Raw genomic sequence first — 23416 nt, 5'->3', positions numbered from 1 at the left:
TACTCATCATATTTTTATATTCACAACAGAAAGCATGATGCCTAAATTGGTAGTTGCTCAAGATACATGCACTTTAAGCTTTATTTAATTACTTATACCTGCCTTATTTCAGAAAGAATTAAAGACAGGGTGCTAAATAAATGGCTGCAAAGACTGGAATTATACCAGTTTATCAAGAGAGAGCATAAAGGCCAACTCAGAAAACCAAATGTAAGAATGAAGAGTCAGTCCTCAAGATATAAAATCATAGGAGTTATCCAGAAGAATATAAAGGTAAATGTCATTCCTTTGCTGGGAAGAAAATCTGGCAACATAATTAAAAAATTATTTTAGAAAATGGATAATGAAATAACAAATTAGAAATAAATAATTGGCTCTAAGTATGAGTTGCTAATACATGAAAGGACAAAAATCAAATTTGAAGTGATAATGGAGAATCTATCCATATCAAAGCAGGGAAAGGTTGAATTGCATAACTGGTGAGCTGCATTTGAGGAAATAAAATGAACAAGCAAAATTATGACAAAAGTAAGCTCAGTTAGAGAACCACATGCTAAATAAATTCTGGTAACTGATTTATTTAACAGTCACTGATTTTGTATTTCTTCTGTACCAGGCCCTATTCTAAACACTCTAATATTCTAATTCTAATTTCTAATATTCTAAACAAATATTAATTGATTAAATCCACATCACAACTGTATGAGGTAGTTATGGTTATAAGTCCATTTTTCAGACGGGGAAACTGCAGACCAGAGTGTTTGTTTCTTGTCCAAGATCACACAGTAAGTGAGGAGCAGGATTTCACCAGAGACCGACATTTTTAAGATGAAAAGTGGTAGGCATTATTATTCATTCTTCTATGGCATATTTGAAAATGTGCTGGTGGGCAGACCAGATTCTTGGCACCTTTAAATCTAGTTTGTATTTCGAAATTGTGAAGACGGGAATCTGAAAAAAGCTCAGAGAAAAGTTCAAAAGAAAAGTCGTAGATGAAAAATTGGACTATGAGGGAAAACCAAAATGTTGAATACATTTAATTTAGAGAAGAGACCATACCGATGAATTTTCAAACCTCCATTAAGAGAGTGTGGTCAGATGAAAGAAAGATGAGGATAGCCAATGTAAAATATAAAGATTACGAAGATTTGTATAAAACATTTGTATCACTTCTTCCGTATATATTCTTCTGAGCTAATAATCCTTGTAAATCACTTAAGTATATGCAAATTGAATGCTTTCTCTCACCCTTGTCTGCCTGAAAACTTTTCCTCACCCTCCAAAATTCTTCTCCGGTGTCACTCCCCTTGAAGCCCTCCGGAACCCTCACTCTGTCCCTTTCTGAGCACCGTTGACTGGAGGGAGTTTTGAAATTTGTAGCCTTCGCAGACACTTCTACTCAAGATAGAAGCCAAAGCAGGGTGCCAAGAAAATAGTCAGATGGGGCGTTGCCGTTTTTTTTTTCTTTAGAGAAGTCACCTATTGACCTTGCAATCTATGGCCAGGAGACACCATTGTTGATCCTTTGACCTTTAGCCTTAAAAAGGTAAGGAAAACATCCCTAGCATGGTACTGAAAACAATACGAAGACTAAAAGAAGGGAGAAATTTGGCCCTTCTCTTCACAGTTTCCTTGAGAATTTTTAGTAGTTGTGTTGTGCTGCCTTAGTACTTTAGCTATGACTTCTGTATACCCCAAGGTCAGGTCAGCTTTGCTCATAGCTTATGGATTAAACTCTTTGGACCAAGCAAGAGCCTGAGCTTTAACTGGTCTCAAGGACATGCACCCACACCTGCATATTCTTTTCTTTTGCTTTACAGGAAATGGGGGCTCCTTGTAAAACCTAAGTTTCAAAAGACAGTAGCTAGAATTTATGCTGAAGTGGAGTAACAGGCTTTGGAGCTGAGCAGGGTCCTAATACAGGTGAAAAGCATGTATTGATTACTTAAAGAAAGTTAAAATAAAAGCAATTTTTCTCCCCATTTCGGCACATTGCAGCTTTTGGCCTATCCACTTATAGCTAAAAAAGCATTCTTTCCTGATAATCAAGCTTCAGCTGTCTGAATTTCAGGCCGAGCCTCTCCTCCTGAGCTCTGCTGAAGAGCTGCTTTAATTAACCATTATACCACAGATGTTATTGATTTTTTTTTTTTTTTTCAAATCTGGTTGAAACATCATTGTGCTGGATCATGGCCAAAACTAAGGCCTGAATTTGTGTGTGTGCGCTGCTTTTACTCCTTCTGCATACCTTATTAGTCTCCGTGTCTGTTAAGTGCAATCCTTAGTATTAACTCAGAAAATATAGAATTGATTTTTAGCCCAGCAGCCGTGATCTAAGGGCTCCTAATTTGAAATCTGAAAACCTCAGTTGCTGAGGAAGTCTTTCTGCTGTTACTCTACACTTTCTTGAAGTAAGCTTTTTATTCTTTAATTTAAAAGAGAAATCTCCCTCTGCCTTTTACTTCTTTCTTTCACACACACATTTGGGGGTTTCCCAGGAACATGACCCATTCTTTGCATTTTGAACATGCTTGTCATGAAAGGCCCCCAGAACCTTATTCTTTTTTGTCTGGAATGAGTGACCTCCAATGCGGACCATACGAAATTTTGAAATTGAAGTGTCTCAACACTCCACATTTTGAAGAAAATTTGAAAGAACTTGAGCAACACCCAGTTTGAGCAAACTGCAGGATATCAGAAACCACGGGGCATCTGCATTCCTTTTACAATCCATCTTCCAGTGATGATAAACTCAAGATCCAAACAATCACAGTAGGTTCCTAAATTCTGATAAGGTTTCTGTGAGTTTAGTGATACGTTCTTTAAACATAATTTGAAGCTTTTAAAATACTGTAATGGCAGCTCTTGACCTTTAAAAAAATCACATGGAGCAAGAGGCGGTGAAAAATGTTTATTTACTTTGCATTAGTGGCTAAACTCCCGTTTCTTCCTAGAACCGGTAGTTCTATTATACTTGGGAACTCACGCATGTCACCCCCATTCTTCCAGCACGAACCAGACAGGCCCACTTGAGCTGGAGAAACAATGGCCTGCAGTCGGTCCTATGCCTCAGTAAGAAACAACAATGCAGGCCTCTTGACGAATTCTGGCGTCGCGAGTGGAATCTTGCAGTTCAACATGTCTGCTGAACAGAAGTTGGAAAAAGAAAAGATCATCTTGTAAACAATTAATTAATGTTTGTCATGAATTATCATTTTTACTTCCTTCTCAAGAGGCTCAAAGGGAATAAAAAGGCATTTTTGCAGGTGGTGGCATTCAAAGTAAGGGCAATCAAAGGTTTGAGAGCTGAGGCACAGCACTCTGAGTCTCTAAGGGTGAATGGTGCTAGGATTAGAGCACAGCGGGGGGTTGAGGGCTTCAGGTGTGAAGCTTAATGTTTGTGATCAGCAAAAAAAGTCTTGAATTTATCTAAACTGCTCTTCTGCTAACAGTACTTCTAGCACATAAATGTTCTGAAACTGACAAGTGTTCTCATTGCTCTTCTAATGCAAACATGATCTGCATTTGAAAGATACATCTCTCTTGCCTAATTTAGAATGTGCATCACAAAGAGCGTTAGATGATGACCCCACAAAGAGATCTCCCTCTCTCTCCCTCTCTCTCTCTCACACACACATACACTCTAGACGTGTATGCTGCATGGGCATACACGTATGCAAACTGCCTCTTTCTTGCCTGGATCTTCTCTGAAGCTTCCAGCAAGGATCCTGCAGGATTGTTTTTCTCTAGATTCCTAAGCCAGAGGTTGAAAACTAGGAGGCTCAATAGCCATCTGACCAGTGAGTTCTTCTGAATAGTTTACATGAATAATTCCTTTTCATTTGGTTTGGATAATTGCCTAGAATTATGCTGCCTTTTAATTTTCAGTCCTCCTGCCTCCCCCTACCCCTTATATCAATAGCAAGACGTAGAAAGGTGTCCACTTTATAAAAAATTGAAAACACACACAGGTAACCAATGGTATTAAAATTTCCTAAATAATTATAAATAATGTCTACAACCCTTAGAACCAATAACCAAGGCAAACATTGTTGATGATTAGAAGGTTGCTAAAGTTCATAAAAATGCATCTGATTGTTTAATGAATCTCTTCCATAATCTACTGCTGAACTCTAATTAAATACTCGCTTCTCTCTCTCTTTATATCATTGATAGAAGAGCTCTAAAAAGAAATGCTAAGTGAAAGGTCGATAAGACTTGACGGTGGAAAATCGATCATAGGCAAAACTTGGGAAGACCAAGATGAATCTGAGATTCTTGAGTTAATTTTTAATCTAATCTTCCAAAATTCGCTGTCACATGGTACCCACCCGTCTGCTTTTCTGCATTCATAGTTCGCATTCCCTTTAGTATTCACTTACCATAATATAATAAACACAGGTCCTTGGGGCATGGAGCCTTCTCTTTCCCACTGAGGGAAACTGAGGGAGCCAAGACAATAAGGGCTTGCCTTGCTCTTGCCTTGGCTCCTCCAGAGCTAACAAAGCCAAGCACTGCTCTGAGCTTTGTGGTCACTGTCCTAGACCATGTCACAGGGTTTTCCCTTGAAGCCAAATATGTAATATAAACCTGTGGGCTTACACTTAGGAAAGACCCCCCCCAGAAACCATGCAAGAGACTGGGGAGAAAGGGCCAACCTGGAATATCAGGTAAGGGATGTGAAAGGCATTTTGGAAGGTTTAGAGGAGAAAGGGACCTAGAAGGAAAGAAAACCAGCACAACCTCTGAGACAGAACGAAGGTCAAGGAGCCCCTTTCCTGAAATTTCTAGAAACCCTTTAAGTTAATTTTGAAGAGTAAGTAAAATGACTTACTAGAAAAAGTAAATTAATTTCTCATAATTGTCAAAGTTTTTCAGACCCAGAGGTCTACCAAAGTAGTTTGGTTCTCTACTTTTTATAAAGATGTTACAATCTCATTAAAAGCCTAATGCCAACTGCTTTAGTATCATATATAAAAATAATGCAAACGAAGTAGCAGTGGTTGTGATTTAACTGAAAAGGAGGCAAGTTCCTGACACCCAGTACTTAGTATGAAAAAGGACACTTTAGTCTTGTGTCAGGTACCTTAGGATTGTTCCCAGGTCTCAGCATCCTGGACCTTCATCAGCTCCTATGGCTGTGTCTGGTAGCCTGCCCCGTGCCCACACTCCCTCTCTGAACCTACCTAATCTCCCTCAAGCCCCTCACTGAACAACGTTCTGCACGTGGCACTGCCTCCAGGACAGTCAGTTTTGGAGGGGGGAAGAGGAAGCCCACCTTAATTCCCTGCCTGCCTCATGCTAGGCTCGAAGCACATGCTACCTACCATTCGTTCTCATTTTGGTACTTTGGGTGGTTGAGATGGCACTCACTGGGGAAATGGGGCTGAAAAGTCTCCAGAAGATTGAAAAACTGAAAGTCTGCGTGGCTTTTATTGCTAGTGCTTCAATTGTTCTATATCTAACTGGAAAATGTTTGTTTTACCACAGAATGAGTTTTACAAAATTGAGAGAATTTAGCTTTAAAATAAATGGCATTGCTTAATCCAACCATAAAACCATGTGCAAAAACGTATCAGCCTGATGCCCTCTCCCTACCAGGAACGACGTAGTTCAAAGATAGATGGCAATGGTTTTTCGTGTTCTGTTTTTCAGTGTGAATTTTCAATATTCTGAATTCAAAGGTTCTCCCAAGTATTAGCAGCAAGATGCATTAACCGGAAGCAACAAAGAACAGTTTTAAGGAGTAAAAACAAAGAATAGTCTTAAGGAGTATTACTAGGAATATATCGACTTCCTTCTATAGCAGAAAAACGGTTTTTGAAATAAAGGCCTCCTATAAATTGCTAATAAATGCCAACCACCCAAGAATGAGTGGATGATGACAGAATTAAAAATTACCACTTCAATGGCTCTCCTGGTAGGATCTGTCCTTTCCAAAAGAGATTGACCTTTCTAGGACTTCTGTCTCTATGAGAAGTCCCACCCACCCTGTTACTATTTTAAGGAGAACTGTGGCTTTCTCCTTTTGCTACTCCCCCCCACCCCCCATTATGCCACCACTGTGTGCTAGTGCTTGAAATTAATCAAGGGCCCCTTCTGGGAAAGGGATTCCTCTTTGAGAGAAACGGAACTGGACACTTCTCTGCCTTCGTGCGTCCCCTTGCCCTGCCAGGCCCTGCTCCCCAAAGCTCCCCAGACAAAGCCCCCGAACGCTGGAGGAAGCTGTTAGAAGCCACAGACCTGTCTTTGCCAGACAGCTGCTGTTTGAACCCAGCTCTGACCGTAAAATCAAAAGTGGGTCCGAGGGAAGCGGTAAACACAGTGCAATGAGCCTTTTGAAGGCAGCTGATGCCTCATTTGGGGTGACATGTTGTGGCTGATGAGTGTGGATGATGTGGGGTTTTCGATAAGTGCCTCATCAGTATCCTCATCATGCTCGTGTTGCTCTGCCGCGGCGTGTGCCCTGACTTGATTGTAATTGCCCGAATCTGCTCCCGCTGCTCAGGCGCGCACAGTAATATGCAATAAAACAGCAAGAAGTGAATGTTAACCATCTGAGTTCTGACACGGCGGCTCTGCGGTTCAAGATCTCCATTAAGGACCGAAAAAAAAAAAAAAAAAAGCCTGTAAGAAAAGGAATCGAAAAAAATTCCCAGGGTCTGTTTCTGTGACCAAAGGGAAAGTCCAGAAATTAAGGCTCTGTTTAGCCTTCCTAGGTCCTCACAGGTAGAGACTAACAGGTAGTTTGCTGGTGTTTATTTATTTATAATTTAATTTTTTACATCCCAGGTGTCCCTGCTTTTGCTCATTAGCTCTAATAGCATGCTCTGCTGTTGCCTTCCCCAGGTGTGGATGGTAGTCCACTTTCTTCAGGATAGGAGAGCCCTGTCTGTCAGTGCCCTGCGTGGGTATGCAGTGGGCTGTTTTAGATACTGAATTCTAAGATCCAATTTTCAGCAACTCAAAGAGGCAGACACCTGAAGCAGTGCTTAATCAAATCACCCATGGCTGACTGGCTTGGTTGTCAACCTCACTAACATGTAGGGTGACATAGGTTGTCTCTTCCGTGCTTTCTACCACCTCCACACACTGACGGAGGCCTCATTCAGTACATCGCAATTAAAAACTGATACTGTCAGGGCACCGGGGAGCCAACCCCGGGGCGGGGAGGTGATCCCGTGGACTGCACCTTTAGTCTTCAATTGTAAGAAAACCTGTCTGAGAAAGGAGAAGTTGACCAGGTGTGCATGGAGTGAGTGAAATAGTCTAAACGGCTTAGGGGAGAGATTGTAGTTTATTTTTAAAGAAATAAGGTAATTTTCTTAGTTAAGTAAAGTTAGTCCTTGTACAAATGTATCATTTTCCATCTGAATTTCAGTATAGGTTCTGATGATAAATATGCACACTTGAAAATCTAATTTCAATATTATAAACCTATTTTTCTTCGCCTTACCTCCCTTTCTTCTACCCTGGAATGAACCATAATTGCTTATCATTTGGAAGTAAAAGCTACTGTCCAACCTATTGTCTATTTAAGAGCGTTTCTTAAAGCATCTCAAAGAAAATACCACATTCTTTGTAGTTTCCTGTTAATTGAGTCCTTTGGAAGCCAGTAGCAATGGCAACTTCAGAATAAGATTTTAATTACATATGGAAACCTTTACCATTGTTTTTCATTTTAAAGAAAGTAGAGTTTGCTGGAAAGCATTTGTTCTCTTTTCCACTCCCCATTTCCAATAGCCATGTCTTTTCAGAACTTTACAAATGCTGTTTGTTTGGACAGTGAGTTTTTCTCTTTGCTTTAAAAGAAAAAGCCTCACATCTGAAACTAATGAATTCAGCCTGCACTCCCACTTGGAAGCCCCTATACAGACGGAGTTTCATTAACTGTTTGAATATCTGTATCAGTAACTGCTCATGAGAAACAATTTCTGACCACATGGATAATTAATAGAGCACTTCACAGGAAAAGACCATCTCTTGCTGTAACTACCTGGCCCTTGCTTAGCAAACCTGTCAGGTTTCACTTCTTTCTGCTGGCGCCAGACCTTTCTAAAAGCAGCCAGAAAGCTCCTCGTCATAGGGCGTGACTGACTAACCGCTTTCCTACGGCTGCTGCAGCCCACAGGTCTTGCCAGCATTCCTGATAGGTTCAGCTGGGGTCTGCACAGAAGAGAGTGAAATTATTCAGTGGCTGGTACGCTCGATAATGCTCCAGGAGGCAGCATTTCTCTCCACCCCAAGTACATGCCCTGGCGGGTGCTTGACAGATCTTCTCTCTGATAATAGCCTTATCCATCTTTTATTAGAAGGCAAGATTTAACCCTGAGTTTTTGGCTCAAATTCCCACGTGGGGCCATTACATTTCAGCTTTTAAACACCCCTTCCACCTTCAATTCAGCCAGAAAAAGTCTTACCATTTATTTCCTGCCTTACCTGATAGGCAATGTTAGCCGTGCTATGCTTACTCACAGCTGTTATGCTTACTCACAGCTGTTACTTTTTATCTAAGAAGTGGCTGAATTTCAGCACTGGGTGATTCCAGGATAGAGTTCTGGCTCTTCTAATTACTTTGGCATTCTACTACAGATTATAAAAGATGTTCCCCTAACAGGTGACGTACAAATGAAGGAACACTGGGATTTTTAATCTCTTAAAGACAGATATGTTAAATGAATACAATTTTTAAACAGGGTTTTAATTTATTTTTTATTTTTTAATTACATTTATTGGGGTAACTGGTTAATAACATTATATAAATTTCAGGTGTACAACATTATAAATAGACATCTGTATACTCTATTGGATGCTCACCACCCGAAGTCTAGTTTCCTTCCATTACCATATATTTGATCCCAAAACAGTTTTTAAAAAGCTTAAAAAATTAGAGAAACAAGAATGGATAAACTGAATAAATATTACAATTTCCAGAGAAAGTGAGAGTACCCTAAATCAGGGTGCTACTGGGAGAGAAGAAGTTAAACCAGGATATATTATCAAATATTCAAATGTTACGTGGACACTAGCAAATTTCTTCTCAGAAACTGATTATAAAGAATTTGCAAATAAGCAAATAAGTAGTTTATAAAACCTTTTGGTGCAAGGGAGGTTTTTAAGGTTCTATCCTTAGCTAATATCAATCTGGTAAATGTGATAGCCCAGAGAAGTAGTAAATTGAAAAGAAACTACATAGAGCTACCTAGATATAGAATATGTATAAGCTTTTCGACGCATAGTCCTTCAAGTATTGCGTGCACACACACACACACGCACACAGGCGCGTGCGCACGTATGTATGTGTTCATGTAAATCTAAAGTAAGTGTTTGCAAGAGAGTTTGCTCCCAAAAGTAGTTTTCTACTGTAGCCATTAAGAGAACATAGTGAAAGGAGAAAAATGAATTCTGAAATGAAAAAAGCTTTTGTTAAATGACAGGTTTAATCAGTAAGAATGCATAAGTCAGCTTTTAGATGGTGTGTCTTAGCGAACCTGATTGGATTCAGGCTGGTAAGTTCCCGGCTGTGAATTCTGCACAAGTTGAAGGATGTGCAAAAACTGCAGCATCAACAGTTCATTTCAAAAGGTTCCAGAAAAAAAAAAAAAAAACAACTCTACAGTAACATTTCAGCATTAATAGATGGGGTTGCCATGGGCACCAGAGAGAAGCTCAGGATAAGAACTGCTGCCTGAGGTTACTCGTGGGGGATGGGCATACGCAGGAGGCACAATACGTGGGGCCTGGCATCTTCAGCAAAATGGTAGTGTCTTCATTCTGTGGGTACTCAACAAATGCCACGTACTGTTGGTCAGCGGAAGAGAACGGGTCTCTACACTTGTAATATACTTGCAAAGTGAGAAATAACTGATACCGTTGCATGTATATAGGAAGAGACTGAGGTTCTTTGCCCAAGTGATAGGAAAATCAATTGGTGACCTGATGCAGTTGCCCTGGTCCTAGTCCTGCTCCCATATGCTGTAGCTTCGGGAAGTGACTGGACAGGTGTTCTTCCTGACTGCAGGTTAGCTCAGGTCAGAATTAACCACAAGATGCAAATATGGACAGAATTTGGTAGGCTCGTGTGGCCCTGGGCCAAAACCAGCAAGAGTCAGAGAAGGACTTATTTCCTTCTAGAGTCAAATCTGGAATTTGAGTTTATTCAAGCAGAGGTTTGGAATGGCCCAAATAAATCACTTCTCTTGATGCATAGGACGTCCCCAAGCAGCCTGGACAGACCATAAAGAACCAGATATGAAATGTGTCCTCACGTTAGAACCACAACATTGGGGCTGAAAAGAGCAATTCACCTTATCATATTCCATCCTGTGAACATATAGCAAAAAAACTTTATTTTATTGATTATTGGTAAATTTAAAGCATAGAGTTTATTAGTATTAGCATTATAAGGAGAGTGTCTTAAAGACAATGAAAATGGTGGCTGAGAAAATGAGCGAATACTCAAATGTTGATGAATATGATGCTCCTCTTTTTCCTAACCTTGGGACAAAAGAGAGTGGGCAAGGATCCGATTTTTATTTCTTTTAGCCAATAAGAAAAACTTTTAAAGAAAAAGAAATCCATGGAATAAAGTAGAAATGTGCTGCAAGACAGACAAAGGAAATGCAAAATTAAATTCTTGATGTGAAAGAGAAGGCACAATGAAACTCTCTAGATGAGATATCTTTGGAGAAAATTTCAATTTCACTGTTTCTTTTCTTTCTTGCTTGCTTTATTTTTTTCATAGATATGTTCTGTGGAATGCCTGAAAGCCTTTTTATTATTTCTTATTTCCTTTTTCTTTTTATTATGTGGTATACCTTTATTTTTTTAATCTCCCCTCCAATGTTGAAGCAGTTCCCATTTTTCTAGTTTTGTTTCTGACACCTAGCTGTGACCAACAATACCGTCCATTGAATCCTTTCTTTCCTCTGCTCAGTTTCTCTTATATTTCCTTCATCCCTCCTTTCCTTTACCTCCTCTTTACCTCTTATTAACCCTTGCAGCTCCAGCTATATTGTTACTCTCATAAAGACATACTTTTCCTTTTTTCAAGGCTAACCTATTTTTTTTTTTTAACTCAAGTTTCTATCCATGATTCTATCTAACTAGAATCATGGACTCATTCTTTTTTAGCAAACAGAGAACTCTTATATTAATTTATAAGAGTTATAAATTATAATTTATAATTATATATTATATAATTTTGCCTTAGTTTTGAGGATGTTCGTAAGGTGCTATTTTTCTTAGTAGAATAAAGTATATTTTAGCCTGGGTATAGAATAGCTCCACAAACAGCTTTAGATAGTATTAAATTGCTAAGTTATTGACTTTCAATGGTCTCTAACATTAGATTATGACACGATTTGACATGACATGCTGTCCTTTGTCAATTTTTCATGTGTTTTTTCTTACAGAAGGGTGATGAATATTCCATTGAGTGGTATTTATGTTAGGAAAATATCTTTAGGAAGCTAAATTTATGAAAGATGAACTAAAATTTAAAACTGCCAGATCATTTCAGTAGCTTAAGCTCTTTTTCCAGCATATACATAGCCATGACATTTGGGTGCATATGTAATTTCTCATCATGAAAACCTAAATTTACGAAGAAGACTTATCTCATTTACAGTACCATTCTAATTTGTGAATATTTGTTTTTTGCAGTATTCTTCCACTAGTTTATATTTTGATGTTATATTTCTCTATATAATACTTTGAAACATAAGGAAAAAATAATATTCCTGAAAACCAGGGATTATGTTTGCTTGTGGATATGGAAGTTGTCAGCTTTTCTTTAAATTAATAATATAATATCAAATAAAGTCAGAGAAGGTATAAAATCCAAATGTTCTTATTTATTAGAAAAAAGTCTTTCTTTAAATCTAACCAGAGAGGAGTTTTTTAAAACTGACACTTCAACTAAATATTCAGAATTTATACCACACAACAATCTCTGTAAGTTAGGGAACTTATTGGGAAATTGATGAACGTGGCAATATATTTTGCATGAGTCAACAATGAAATTTTTTACAATCAACTTGGAAAAATTTTAGTGATCTTTTCTACTTTAGAAATAAGCCTTAAAGAACGCAGTTTTATTTTTTTCTCTTCCAAGGAAAAGTTCGCTTTTAATATAACATAGAAATGCATCTTTGCTCTTTAAAACATTTGTGGAAATAGAACCTTGAGTGAATGGACACTTTGAAAAATATAGGGAAAAACTTTTAGGATGTATCTCAATGACGAAGGAGTGTTATTTTTGTGACAATATAATCATTCATTTCACCCAACTTACTTGAGGTCATTAAATAGAGCACATTTTAAAGAAATGAAATAAGTGATCTTGAGGGAAAAAAACTATAATTAGAATTAAACTGAAATATGAAGTATTCAGGAAATCTTAGAGACTATGTAATGTAATACTTTAAAAATATTTTGAAAGTTATATTTTCCAAATTCAGAAAGTATATTAACTCTACAGGCACATGCACTTTTAAAAAATGCGGAATACAGAACTAATCTTCACCAAGCCATTCTAAAGTAGTCACAACGCTGAAAATAGTCATGCACCCAGATGATTTTTGATACACGTCATATTTAATGTCAAAACGCAGATTTAAAAAACTTAGAAAGATAGCTATGGCAAATTATTTTTTTGTCTTAGGAACTGTTTATTTGTTTTTGTTTTTGTTTTTGTTTTTGTTTTGGTATTTTCTCCTTGTATTTTTTGTCATCACAGCATAAACTTTCATTTTCACCAATCAGATTTAAACAATAATATTTTAATTTCCCCCTGTTTTATAGGAGGGATTTTTAGTATAAGTGAATTAATTGCAAAGCCTGTGAGTTTGGGACATGACATCTGTTTTACTCATGAATTCAGAGGTATTGTTCCAATGAAACATGCTTTCAGGATTGCTGAGGGTATCATATTCTTTTAATAGGCAACAGTCATTTTTCTTCTACTACATTGCATCTCTGTGTCAGTCTAATAATTATATGCCATGGGTTTGTGTCATTTCCTCGGAGATTCCCTGTCTACCCTGCACCACTTCATTCAACATACTCTCTAATTGCCATATCAAAGGTTTACTTGAACTCATTTTTAAGTATAATGCATTTGACCATAAAATCATGCATTTGCAGTTGAGTATGCATTTACGTCAAACTTATAGCTTTAAATTTCACTTAGAAAAGCCTCATATTTTAATGCAGGTTTTGAATGCAGATTTACTATAAAATAAGTGAATAATAATGCCAGGTTATTTTGGAAAGTGTTCTTTTATGCAATCACTGCATTTAATACAATCACAAAATGGTTGCCCAACAGGTGGTCTTTTCAGAGTGTTAAGCCACAACAATCAGAACAAAAAAGACACCAGAATCTAATGTTCTTCAGAATTTAAAAAGCTGTTCACTTTCTTTTGTTAATTTTCAGATTTAGCCATGTTCATTATTGTCGAGCCCCAAATGCAGGACATTCTTTTTTGACATTTTGCCCTAAATAGACACTGACCGAGGCTGACTCTCCGACTGGCTGTTTTGTCACATGCAAGCGGAAACTAGTTGTGAACAATGAGTGTGCATTCTTGGTACTTAAATGGCTAAGGAAAAGACCAGTTTTGACATGCTGCAAGTCTGGCAAAGTCTGGGTTAACAAAAGTGTGTTTGACAAAAGATAAAGTTTCTTTTCCTATATTTCCCCCAAAAGTAAGTATTTAATTATGTCTTAACATTTTCTTCTTCGCCTAGAGGATTATATGCCCTAGTGACAAGCTCTTTCACTCTCTGAAGTTATCAGGTAGCATTATGGACCGTATCATTCAAAAGCCTTTTTAGGAAGAAACTATTCTTTAACCAATAATTATTCACTTAAGGGAGAAGGATTACAAAAAATATATAATTTCACTGTAGAGTTACCATTATACTGTGGTGCTAGCATTTTATATGGTAAAGAACTTATTGTTTAAAGAACTCAGAAAATTGATAAATGTGGCAATAGGTTTTTCTAAGCAAAAGATCAGGCTACATTAAATACAAGAAGAAAAGAATTACAAAGGATTTGAATTTACAAACACTCAAGTGAGTAAAAGAAGAAAAGAAGAAAAAAGAAAATATTTTTTATTCTTAAACGTAAGACTTAAAGTTCACCTTAGAGTAAGCTGTTTACTGTGTTAACTTTCATTGTAAAATATGTAGCCTTTTAAGTTGAGGTTTTAAATATTAATATGTACAAAGCATGGTACAGTTTATATTTCTGTAAAGCTAAATAATCCTTCACTTAGAGAAAGAGGCTATTGGTAGGTGTTTGTGAGAAGGACATATATGTAGATCTTATGATATGAATAAATTGGATTAATGTATATACAATAAGTTCCCATTCATCTGTAATAATAAATAGGAAAGTTAAAATAACTGAAGTGCTTTTGTTTGGATAGTGTCACAAAAAGAAAAAGCAATAGAAAATCTTGCATTTTAGGGTTTATTTGAAAATACAACCTAAGGAATGTCATGGGTTACTCCAGATTCGGCCAAGTCATCCTTACCTTCTCCCTCACTTGTACCATTCAAAGAAGACTAGTGTTCAGACTGGTGAACCTAGAACACATGGAATTCTGACTTCTCTGTACGATCATCAAAAAAAAGAAAAAAAAAAGATTGCATTACATCTGCTTGAGTTTTTAAAAATCTCTCTATACTATTGTTTCTTAATCGTTTACACTCAGTAATGTGTGTAATAAAAGTGGAACTTTCAGTTTCCAAGACACACAGTCTTCAAAAAATGGAACTTATTGTGATGCTCATAGCTTTTATTAGATGGGCCTAAAGAATTTTCATTCTTCAAGGATTCTAAAGCGTTCTAGTTTAGAGAATTTCAGTCTAATCATCTAAATTTCTATCTGATTTTTAAAGTTGACCTCAGTTTCCCCATATTAATTTGAACTGACCTCAAAGAAAATCTGGTAAGAAGAGAGCAGGGGGTTATGATGAAGAAAAAGGCTTACTTTGTGTCCATGGCTGATATCACTTCTATCTACATTCCACTGGCTGGAACTCCCCTTCTAACTGCGAAGGAGTCTGAGAGTGTGGTCTTTTCTTATGCCCAGAAAAGGAAAAAGGTATTGGTGAATCTCTAACAGATCTCAACTACAGTGATCTTTACCAAAAGATTAGAGATCATTTGCTTTTCCTCTCAATCAGTTAGTTATACACATTTCCAAGTCTGGCCTTCTTCTGTACACATCTTAAGTGTCTTCTTGACATATCTGGTCTGCATTATAGATGAAACTGATCATTAACACTTGAGGAGAAAAATTAAAACACTCTTCCAGTCCTTCCAAAGCATTTCTAACTGATCTAGATTTTAGGGAAATAGCTTTAATTAGCTTCTGGTGGCATAAAGACAAAAGTGTCCTGCTATTTACCTAATAGATACTGGTCCCTAAACTTATTTAGATCTATATAAATCTCAAATCTAAACATAGAAAAAAATATGTAAGTATGTTTAGTACATTTCCAGAAAAGAAAACTGAAAGGTTCTGTACAGACATCGTGTTATTCAGTGGTACTAATAATTCGAAGCAAGACTATTAAGTGTGAGGTTTAACATAGTATATTACTAAAGTAGAAAAAAAATCTATTAATTGAAAAAATTAAGGATCAGTACCTTGTATGAACTATTTGAGTAGACTATGGCTCTCTGGATTATCAAATCTATAACTCTTTACTTGTTTTTAACAGATGATTATAATTTTTTATCCTCTGGTTCAAAAGTATGAGGAGACATAAGTCTTCAGTGTGAAATTTAACATCAAGTAGCATTGGAGATTACTGTTCTTTTATTATGCTCTTGGAGAGTTTGCAGTATATCGCGAAACTAGAAAACTGTGCCATAATTAATTTGGGTAGCTAGTCCAGCCACACAAACAGAAAGCAATTCACTTGCACTTGTGAAACTGATTGGTAGAGAAAATCTATTTTACTGCTGAGACCAAATAGAGTTTTCATAATATTGTTATGCTAAGTTGAACATCACACCTTTTATCTTCTCTCCATTTGTCTTTGAATAAACATCAGTATAATAATAATCTAAATGGTCTGCAAGTGGTCATGAGCAGTTGCCCATCTGCTTTGGACAGAATTATACAAATCAATTATATGAACATAAAAGCCAAACAAATGTGGGTGAACCAACAACAGAAATGAAATGGATGAACTCTTAAGTCTTGTTCATCATATATAACCCCTTTAGTTACCAAAGATGGGTAAATTACACTCATTAACCTGGAAAAATTAGATGATTTGTACATAATAGTTTTGAAACAATACCTTTCTATTCTCGGTTATGATGAGTATTTTGTCCATGACACAGCATATTTAATTGAAGATCTACAAAGGGAATTGTTTTGAGATGGTTTGTTTCTTCCTAGAGATTGTTCTGCAAAATTGCTTCCATTTGTATTTCACTCTATAACTCAAACTAAAAAATCCAATTGCCCAGTTATGGTTAGGTAAAAGTGAACATTGACCATCCTGGGAGTAAAGTAAGTATGTATTTAGTTTAAAGAAGTCAGTACTGAACCTGTGGGCAGGGGCTTACTTTGAAAGAGGCCGAAGGAAACACTGTTTAAGTATTCTATCTGGCATTTGTCAAGAAAGTCTTAAATTGTTTCTCACTACTACGAAAAACCTATCGACGAAGAAAACTTGCATCTTGGGATAAACTTAAGCAAAATCTGAAACATTTAGCTTTTCTGAAGTTGTTCTTCTCCCATAAAAGTAAGATTTACTGAGATTACTTTTCTAGCCCTGAGACTGTTGGGGAGATCATTACCAGGAAGCACTGAGGGATAGGTTTTGGGTCCTAGTTCTCTCTTTCTGGTAAAATGAGGCACTTCTATATCAGTACATGTTGTTCACTTCCTCCCCTGTCAGGGAAGCCTCCAATTTACAAGATTTGGGCTAAAAATTCCAGTGGTCATCCTCTCAGAATAGAATGGCTTTGGAAGAAGCCATTGGCTATAGTTTCTCCAAACTGAGAAAAACTTATGCATGAAGAAGCAGGCTTATATTACAGAAAGAAAGTATTATGTTGGCATAGAAAGAATGATTTGATTGCTTGATTGAATGAACTGAAAGAGACTTTGTAACTTGATAGTTATAACGTGATGGTTAATTTTGTGCACTGACTTGACTGAGCTAAGGGAGGTGCAAATAGCTGGTAAAACATTATTTCTGGGTGTATCTGTGAGGGTGTTTCCAGAAGAGATTAGCATTTACATTGGTAGACTGGTAAAGAAGATCACCTTTATCATTGTAGGATGGCATCATCCAATTTGTTGGGGGCCTGAATAGAAGAAAAAAGTGGAGGAAGGGCAAATTCGTTCTCTGTTGAGCTAGGGCATCCATCTTCTCTTGGTGCTCCTAATTCCAAGGCCTTTGGATTTGGACTTGAACTATACACTGGCTTTCCTGGGCCTCCAGCTTGCAGACGGCAGCTCACTGGACTTCGGTGTCCATGACTATGTCAGTCACTCTTATAATGAGTTGGTATCTATCTATCTATCATCTATCTATCTATCTATCTATCTATCTATCTATCTATCTATCTGTCTGTCTGTCTGTCTGTCTGTCTGTCTGTCTGTCTGTCTATCTATCTATCTATCTATCTATCTATCTATCTATCTATCTATCTAATCTATCATCTATCTGTCTATCTATGTCTATCATCTATCTTTCATCTATCTAATCTATCTACTCCATTGGCTCTGTTTCTCTGGAGAACCCTGTCTAATGTACATACCTAGGATATCTTATCGGATATTACCAGCCTGGACAAAAGATGCCTTAGCCCTCTTTCTATGGTACGAATCTACTTAAAATGACCACAGAAGAATTATTTTCTTTGCATCTCTATCATGTGTTCCCACTTTTCATTTGTTTCATGCTTTTATGAGTACTTACTCTGTGCCAGGCCCTCTGCTAAAAGCTCTGCATCTTTCATATTCTTCATATTTTCCTCCCTCCCACAGTTTCTTCTAAAGTGAGATGTGATATAAATCTAGCATATTCAAAGACTTAAGTTCTTAGCTTGTTCTGACAGTATGTCTGGGCAATCTTTCTAATTTCCATTTGCCATCTTTCTGTCTTTTTTTTTTTTTAACTAGCACCTGCACACATCTTGATTTCTTAATCACTCTGGGTTGTTGCTTACCATTGTTATGTTTTCAAAGCTCTTCATGCATCAGAATTAATCCAGAGGACTTAAGCTTGGCACCGGGGGAGTTAAAACACTTGAGGAGTAGTGTACGTTCTTAATTAATACAGAAATAAGAATCACTTATAATTTATTTAAAAATATCCAGTGCTGATCCAAATAATATTTTTGGAGTAAATGGTATGTAGTGAACAGTCTTCCATGGCTCCTCATTCACTGATTCTTCCTGCTGGGGTGAGGGCTGTTCAAAATAGCACTTCACTTTTTGGTTTATTTATTAAGATCCTGCACTCAACTATAAGAAATTAGCCTCCTAGAGGTGAATCGCTTCCTACACTGCAAAGAAGAAATCTGTTCCTATAGCAAAAAAGAAAATCCTGCATACATGCCAGAGGCAGACAATAAAGAAAAGATCAAATAGGTTTATTGCATAGCCTATTCCAAGTGTGAAATAGGGCAGCTGGATGTTTAAGTAATGTGGACCGTAGTGTCTGAAAGAGTGATCTCGTTACTACTCATCAGACAAGGGGTATGTCCAAGATGGGAGCATGACGGGTTTTTTGGTGAACTTTTAAACTCAAAGCTCTTTAGTAATTGAAAAATGGAATAGCTCGAAGAAAAGTGTTTCCCCCATGTAGGATATTCTGAAAGCTAATAGGCATAACTGCACTGGAAGAGACATTGAGAGAGCCCTGTGTCAGGTATGTTAAAATCATCCTGCTGCGAGTCAAAGTCTTTGCTTTAATTATCCTCAAAATGCTCTGGCAGCGGGAATGTTTCTCTTCCCTCCTGTTCTCATCTAGTGTACTGGCTGCTGCTTTATTGCATCAGAATTTTCAAAGACTCCCCCCACTTCCTTTCCAGTTAGCTAATGCCAGTTAGACTTTAAGTCTCTCAGCAAAAATATATTCCTCAACAAAGGCCTCCTTGGAGACAAAGGCGTACTGATTTGTAGTTGACCTGCCTGCCTAAGTGTTGCTGTCTGCAAGCCCAAAGAGGCTAGACAGGGGCTAAGAGAATTACTAAATTTGGTTTTGCCTCTCTCTTCTTCCTTCTTTTCCATCCTTTTTCTTTGCTGCTTTGTTTATAAGTAGAAAGGCACGAAAACATTCACTCATATTTAGAAGAGAAAAAAAAGCTCACACTGGCTCATATCACGTCTCATGGAGAGGATATGTATACTTTCACTTCGCATCACTGCTCAGCTAAGCAGTTTTTTTGCCCGTTCAGAAACGGGCAGTGAAAAACCTGCTAAATAAACATAAGTTTGGAGGCTGACCCCTAATCCCTACTTCTCATAACACCTCAACAATTACTCAAGAAACATTGAGCACAGACACAGACCTCCATGATGTGTTAGATATACAGCCCTGTTCTCTTGACCTTAAATAGATTCACCTGCTTCTTGGATAGCTGGCCTTCTCTTTGAAGCAGGTTAACCTGGGCCAGCATTCTCCACTCGCACTCTTCCTGTCAAAGCTTGTCAGGTTTGTGTTCCATTCCCTAAAGTTTTTGGTAGCCGATGGGCCATTTAATGAGACATGTCAGGTAATATGACTACACATATTAATCTAAGATCTCTGCCAGGTACCAGGGAAGTTGGTTTCAGGAAGAAGATATCTTCTGTGCCCCTCAAATCTCAATAAGAGTGACCATCAATTGGCCCTTGACTAGCCTGTATTTTGAAAGGGCAGGAAGTGATTCTTCAGAGTGACTGGATTTCCCTCCAGAGTCTGTACTCTAGAATTTTTGGTAAAAACCTGGACGAAAGTTTCTTTTGAGAAGGGGATATCCACTGTTCCCTGTGGCAAGGAATGTTACCTTGCCAGGCAGCCAAATCTACTAAAGGCACCTGGCATTCAGAAGATTTGAATGCTGATCAAATAGGTTGTGTTAAATAAGTGAATGAGTGGACTTCTTTTCTGTAACATTTTCTCTTTAATATTAATACCTTTGCAAGGAGGCCATCTCTTGAATTCTGCAATTCAGTAGAAACTATGTTTATGATTGTACTTGTAGTATTCCCCAAAATTCAAAGTTGATAACCTCCAAGTTACATATCTCTTCATTTGTGTCTTTTGCTCCTATGTAAAGGGTAATTCCTAATTTTATTTTTCCAATTAATTTTTCCCTTTTTCTTTAGTTGATCATTTTCCCCTTTATTCTGTTTTTGTCGTTGTTGTTGTTCAAGGTTACTTCATCTTTCTCCTACCCATCTGCTGCCTAACTTAGCTGTACTATAAATGTATTTGCAGGATTTTGTAGAGCCAAGAACATGGGCTTCAGAGAGGTTGGTGAGGGCAGTGTAACCAACCCTGCCCCTTACAGAGGTCAGGACTCCCCTTTCTGAATCTCAAATCTCTTATCTGCAAATAGGGATAATAATAAATAACCTCTCTGCTTATTAAACGAGATAATACATGAAACGGCCTTTATCTTTTTTTGGTTTGAGTGAGAATATTCACAATTGTTAGTTTTCTTCCTTTTCCTCCATTTTAAACCTTACCTCCATTTTAAGGTATGTTTAGTATTAGGGTTAGTGTTAGAGTTTAGCGTCTGGTGTGGTTTGGGATAGGGTTAGGGTTACTGTTAGGTATAGGGTTAGCACGTTAGGTTTAGACATTAGGTTAGGGATAGGACTAGGGTTAGGATTAAAGTTAAGGTTATAATTAGAAAGTTAAGGTTAGGGCTAGAATTAGTAGAGATTCACAGAATTGAATAAAACTGCAGATGTTTGCTATACAGATACTAATTTTAAAAGCTACGTTTAAACAGACCATAATAAGGTATTTAAAACAGATCTACTGTGGTTTCTTCAAAAAGGCCCTTTTCGGGAATATCTATCTTGAGATCTAGAGTTTAAGGTTAAGACCCTGTTTATAATTATAACTTCTTAATCAAGTATAATGTACTAAGCCCAGTAATCTATTCATGCTAGCAGTAATCTATTCATGCTAGTGTAATTTTTCTATCTTGCCAATCAGATGGAACCATTCCTGGCTCCCGCCAGCTACGTAATCTGGTTTACAAGGCCCTTTGAACCTGAATCCTTTTCTTCTCTCAGGGGCGTCTCTCCTCGTCTCCCCTCCCCAGCACCGGACAGAGTGCCACACACACACACACACACACACACACACACACACACACACACACACACACACACACACACACACAGCAGCTAGACAACGTGTTGAATGGATAAATAGATGAATTGATAAACAAAGAACAAGGTGGCTACATGTGTCCATAGCTCATGTTAAACTCTAGAAATCCACAGGTGGCCTTCTCACTGCTGCAGAAAAAAAGTTTATTTCTAAATTTTAAATATATATTTGTGTCTGGCTGCTGTCGAATAAAGGTCATAATTGGGAAACTGAATCACAGTGTTTGGATTATTAAAAGATAATTCTCCCCTCATGGGAATTTTCTATTTTGTGAGTTATGTGTCTGGTGTATTTTTGGAAGACAAACCTCTTTTCCATAGTTTACAGGAAATAATTAGCTTTGAATGAAAAGTTGTATTAACATATGTGCATATGTATTAGATGTGTAAGAACAGTAAGAGTGGAAGGATAGAAGTGCCTCTGTTTCCCCAATTGTTTTCATGAAAAACTTCCAACTCTTTAAAACAATGGAAAAGAAATATACTGAAATATAATAAAATTCTCTAACTACAAAATAAGTCATACTTTTGTGCTGGGATTGCTCACATGGAGACAATTTTTTAGAGGAGGGAGACAGGCAACAAACAGGCAATGATATTTAAGTAAATTACGTAGTTTGCTAGAAGAAACTAAGTGTTGTGAGGAAATTAAAAAATAGAGGGGGAGAGAGGAAACTGGAGTCTGGGAGAAGAGGGAAAGGAGGATGTACTTGGGTCGGGGGAGAACCCATGTAGGGTTGCCAGATTTAGAAAGAGAGAGAGAAGGAAAAAAAAAAAAAACGGGACGCCCAGTTAGATGTGAATTTCAGATAAACATTGAATAATTTTTTTAGCATGCTTGTGTCCCATGCAGTATTCACTAAAATGCTATTCATTACTTATCTGAAATCTAAATTTAACTGGTGCCTTGTATTTCTTTCTGGCACCCCTAATGGCACTGAGAGTGAGATCTGAGCAAAGATACGAAGGAGTTGTATGATAATAATCTGGGGGAAGAGTGTTCGAGGCTGAGAGGTGGAGCATAGTGGATGCATTCCAGGCAGCAAGGAGGCCAATATGGCTGTGGTTGAGGGGGAAGGAGATCTCGAGGACAGGTCATGTGGGGTCCTGCATGCCTTTGGAAGGATTTTGTTTTCTCTCCTGAGTGAACTAAGAATCTGTTGTAGGGTTTTCAGCAGAGGAATGATGTGAACTGGCTTCCAATTTTAAGAGCTCACTCTGGCTGCTGCAGGGCAAGGGCAGAGGTGGGGGACCCCAGGAGGAGCTTGTGGTAATCAGGGGGTTAGTGTGTGGTGGCTCAAATCGGGGGTGGGGGGTAGCCGTGAAGCCAAGAGAAATGGCTTGATTTTGAAAATATTTTGAAGAGACAACAGAATTTTATGGCAAATTAAATGTGGGGTATGAAAGAAAAATAGGAGTTAAAGAGAAGAATTAAAGGTGGTTTTTTGATCTGAGGACTTGGAAAGGGAGTTGCCGCCCGCTGAGATGAGGCAGATATGACTAAAGCAGGTCAGAGGAAAAGATCGGTTTAGTGTCAGAAGTGCTGAGTTTGATTTGACTCAAGACATCTAAGCAGTGACTTTGAGTGGGCCACTTTACACAGGAGTCTGGCCTTGGCAGGAGATTGAAATTTTGCGCTCTCTATAATCCCCATTTAGATCAGCATTCCCCAAGAGAAGTAGTTTGTCAAAAACCTCTTAAGGAAATTTTAGTTCCATCCTTCTCTAGTTTTAGTTAGAAAATATCTTTCTTCGAAACTGTTGCTTTGTTTAGTTTCCTATCGTCTATCTTTCACTTTTGAAAGATAAGGATGAGGGGTGGCAGATTTAAAACTTTTCTTCACTTTTATCCCTCTGAAATTCAGGAAAGTTGGAAGAATATTTTGTTCTATACAGGTCTCTTCTAGAGAGATTTTTCTCAAATTTGTTTTTGAGGACCGCATTTTAGGTAATCTTATTCTTTTTGAATTTGACTTTTAGCTATTTCACAGTCAGGATGTAAATAGGATTTAAAGGCATACAAGTGTCCAGGCCAAG

The sequence above is a fragment of the Pteropus vampyrus genome, unplaced genomic scaffold, assembly GCF_000151845.1.
Source record: "Pteropus vampyrus isolate Shadow unplaced genomic scaffold, Pvam_2.0 Scaffold10, whole genome shotgun sequence".
NCBI classification, from domain to species: Eukaryota; Metazoa; Chordata; class Mammalia; order Chiroptera; family Pteropodidae; genus Pteropus; species Pteropus vampyrus.
This window is presented reverse-complemented; position numbering follows the sequence as displayed.